Here is a 4892-nt window from a genome sequence, read left to right as displayed (position 1 = left end):
TGAATATGGAGCTGCCAGGGAAGAGGAAAAGAGGAAGGCCAAAGAGGAGGTTCATGGATGTGGTGAGGGAGGACATGCAGGTGGCTGGCATGACAGAGTACAATAGAGGACAGGAAGAGATGGAAACGGATGATCCGCTATGGCAACCCCTAACTGGAGCAGCCAAAAGTAGCAGTAGTAGATTGTGAATTGAGTTTTTGTAGTTTTACTTTAGATGGATTTATTTGGCTTCGAATAAAATGCTCCATTACTCATCTCCATTTGATCAAGATGCTGAGTGATGCAACATAACGGGTTGATTACATGTTGCCTCTGCACAAATGAAAGCCTCACTAAGTCCATCCATCCATCCATGATCCAAACCGCTTATCCTGCTCTCAGGGTCACAGGGATGCTGGAGCCTATCCCAGCAGTCATTGGGTGGCAGGTGGGGAGACATCCTGGACAGGCCATCACGGGGCTAATTAGGGTGTGTAGGGTGTCAATGTGATCTGTAGTGCGGTGATTTGGTCGAAAGCCAATCTGACTCTTGCTCAAGACACCATGTTCGGGAAGGAAGGCCTGTATTCGGGCGTTAAGAATACAGCAGAAAACCTTCCCCGGGGTTACTGCTCACACAGATGCCTCGGTAGTTATTGGGGTCCAATTTATCGCCACTCTTGTATATTGGGGATATAAGACCCCTACTCCAGGTGTCAGGAAAGCAGCCATCTTGCAAAACCGGGTTGAACAGTTTAAGCAGGGCCTTCTGCAGCTCAAGAGGACTGTGTTTGAGCATTTCAGTCCTGACGCTGTCAGGGCCACGGGCTTTTTTTGGGGTCTTCGATGAAAATATTTGTGCATCTTTTAAGAAAGAATGTCAGTTCTACTCATCCTATACAGAGTGATGCTTTTTCCTGTAACATCTAGTATCCAAACTGTCTGCGCCGTCCTAAAAAATAACCACACATTGAGAGATGAGTTAAGCCAAAGAGTTTACTAGTTTTCTGAGGAACATGGAAAATGAACAGGCCTTTATTTGGGGAACCGTTGGTCAAATTAACAGTAAAAGCTGGGGAAAATGTCTTTACCAAATCAGTGAATATGATGTGCACAGTTGAAACTTTGTAACAAACATTCTCAAAATATTGACATATTTTCAAACTAATAAAAAAAAAAAAAAACAATTTCCAGTTACTGGAGCACACGTTCAGCTTTTAACAGATGAAATGTGCTGAATTTTAACAGCCTGAGCTAGTAACATGGTCCGATAGCTCAACTTTACTTGCGAATAACACACCTTTTGAAATTATTCCGCACATTATTTTAAGATATTTTTGGGGTATTTTAGCTTGTATTCGACAGACAGTAAACGGGGTGACGTCTGCGGGGGAAGACATGCAGCAATAGGCAGGATTTCAGACGTGTCGTGCCAAAAAGTGACCGTCCGTGAAAAACCGAGTCCAGACCACACTAAATGTGCAATTTTAAGCAGCCAGATGGTGCGATGATGGCTAGCCAATACCTGATGGAGAGACGAGTATCTAAGCTTTGATTTGATGTACACCATGTTTGACTTAAAGCAGGCTTACTGGAAATACAGGAGGACTGATAACATAAATAGCGATTGGCTAAAGTTATATATTTAAATATTAATTAACAAGAGCTTGCCTTTAAAATTTAGATCAAGTTATTTGGAGGCCCAAACAACCTTTCAGTCACAAGGTAGAAGCTGTAATCACTTTTTGGCAAGTGCAAAAGTGCACTTTAAGGGTTGTATTGCCCCTTTAAAAGGTATTTCAACTAGTAAAAAGGACTGGGTGTGCTACAATCTTTAAAATATAACACTCATGAATGAAGTCAAGAGGAACAATGTCGAGAGAAATGGATGATGTTTACATGTCAACGACTAGCTGAGTGAACGGTGCGCTGAATATGTCAAATAAATGTGTGGACTTCGTGGAGACGGTGCAATCCAGCCCTTTTTATGTCTTTGTTTTTAGTTTGTCTTCTTTGGTATGTTTGTATAATAGGAAAAAAAGTATATATATATATATATATATATATATATATATATATATATATAAAAAGACAGTCATTTTGAAGCAGAAACAAACTTTCCGTCATCAAGTAGGAGCTGTAATCACTTTTTGGCAAGTGGAAACCGCAGACGGCAAATCAGGGCTTGGTGGACGATCACTTTTGGGCACGACACCGGGATGCTGCAATCAGGCTTGAGCCTCTACAAAATGGTACATGCTTAACTAGCTGAACCACCAGGACAACCCATTCTGCACTCCAGTTAATTTGAATGCTGATAAATGCATATCATGTTGCTCTGGAGTGTATGTGAAAACAAAGCAAATAAACTTTAATGGTGGAAACATTTTCAAATCCATGTTTTGTCCAAGCCCAAGAATGGACAATACCCTCAGTGAAGCAACCAGCAGTCAAGAAAAACAGCAGTACATGACATGCACTAGTATGGCCCCAGGATACGATAGTTTACTTAATATGAGTTCTGACAGAATCCATTTAGTAGTATTGCATCTATGGTAAATGTACTATTCACTGACAAAAAACAAAAACAAAAAAACAAAACAACCCACAAGACAAAATTCTACAGGATCCTTTAACTAGCTAGCTAGCTAGCTAGCTAGAATGATGGACCAGGTTTAATTCTAGCTAATATAATCTAACATGAAGTATTCCTGCTTTTATTAGTCTTCAGTAAGAACTTAAACCAGCCAGAGAAATCTGATAGTTTTCTAAAGAGAGCAGGATGCAAGCATGGATGGAGCAGGAGGAGAAAAATAAAACTGCGTGAGCATAACAGAACATCATAGCCACACGTTTGTGAGGTCAGCAGGGCTGTCTAGGTTGAAAACCAACAAAGAAAAAAAGGACATAATAAATACATCAAGTATAAAACTCTGGGAAACACTGTCCCCGATAAGTTGTTCCACCTTTTTAGTGAAATATGCAACTGCTTCTAAGCACACAAACACACATCACACACAGGTAGGCAAAAACTACCATAAACTGTTATCATTATGGAAGACACTGCTCCCGATAATGGGTTTAATTATGGAAGGCACTGCTCCCGATAATGGGTTTAATTACGGAAGGCACTGCTCCCGATAATGGGTTTAATTATGGAAGGCACTGCTCCCGATAACACATAAATATATCAGAAATACAAACTGCGCCATAGTAAATGGTGCAACATAAAGAGCTTTCTTGCAACTCATATTGCCAAAAAGTACCAGTTCAGTGAGCCTGTTTGTTTTCATCAAGGCCATTTTGATATCATGACCAAGACAATACTCAATGTTAACATGTTTTGGGGGGTTTTTTTGTCTTTTTTTTGTGCATCTCAATTACAAAATGCACAAGTCAATTCATTTCTGGGCATGGTGTGGATAATTTCACATTATCCAGGAATTAAAACAATTCAAATCTGATCTTTGACAGAAAAAAATGGATTAGAGTCCGACACCGAATTTGTTATCCAAGGAGAGCCTTGACGCATAAGACTTCCTACTCCATCTTTCTCCCTAAATTTTCATGTTTTTGGAGACTTCACTGAATCAGCGCCGGGGAGTGTCACGGCTCTAAGTTACACTACTATTAGTAACAGTGTACGACCATGGACGTGTAGACTCGCTAGCCTGTTGGCTAACGGGTCGGACCATTTAGTCGACTGGTTAAGGCAGTCGCCCGTGGTGTGGGGAACCCAGGTTCGATCCTGCCTGTCCCTGAATTCCCGCTACATTTCGACTAAAGGGTCCGACCCGTTAGCCAATGGGCTAGCGAGTCTACACGTCCATGGTCGTACACTGTTACATTACTATATATGTCATTGATTTTTTTTTTAAAAATTCAACCAAACACCACGCCAGCTAATTTCACAAATTTGTCCGTCTTATTGACGGCGTGTTAATGACATCAGCGGGTGTGGCGGTTGATGCCAAAGAGAGCTTGCACTTTTGGGCCCCCGATGGCACAGTGTTAGAGAGCACAGCTCCAGATGACATTTCGGCAGATTTTTCCATTTAAGCAGTGGCTGCTCTTATTGACTGCCGCTTGGTGGGAATTTCTCCTTTAGGTATATTTTGACAAACTTGTCACAAGCAACCACACGAAACATACAACTGGCCCTCTTCGGTGCTGCTGTTTTGTCAAAATTCTCCTCTGACTAGAGAGGACAACGAAGGCCAAGTTGCTGAAAGAGTCTATCCTGGCGAGTAGGACTCCATTTGGTCAGTGAGAGCTGAGGAGTGACTTCTGTAGCAGATGCTGCCGTGGTATCAGACAGTATAACCGTCGCAATTATGGAAGGCACTGCTTCCGATAACGTTGTATAAAAGGACAACAAACACTTATAGTGGACACTGCCACTGATAAAACAAAACAAATGTATAAATAAGGTTCTCAGTGCTAAGGTGATGAGGTTACAGCCAAGGTTTTGGTTGGTTAAACTACAGGGGGTGTGCTAAAGCTGAGAGGGGGATAGAGAGATTTTACAGCAGTGTCCTAGTTCTTCAAAAAGCGTTTACACTAGGTGTCAACATATTTCATTTCACTGCATTAGTACAGTAGTACAGGCCTGATGCCTTTCAGATGTTATCTCGAAGCTGCGCGACATCCTCTCTACCCCCCTACCAGGGTCTTATTGAAATGAGGGCCTGAGCTGTGCCCTGAACCGAGCCTTCTCTCTCGCACCATATCTTTGAATTATAAATGCTGTGCTTAGCCGTCTGATTGCCAGCTTGTGCAGAAATGTTATTATAGCCCCCCCCCCCGACAGAGCAAATGACCTGATGCAAATACATTTTAACCCATTGCTCAACAACAAAAACTTCCATTTTTACTCAAGCCCCCCCCCCCCCAACTCAAACCTTCACTCACAC

This window comes from Lampris incognitus, chromosome 19, assembly GCF_029633865.1.
Source record: "Lampris incognitus isolate fLamInc1 chromosome 19, fLamInc1.hap2, whole genome shotgun sequence".
Classification (NCBI taxonomy): Eukaryota; Metazoa; Chordata; class Actinopteri; order Lampriformes; family Lampridae; genus Lampris; species Lampris incognitus.
Note: the sequence above shows the minus strand (reverse complement) of the source record.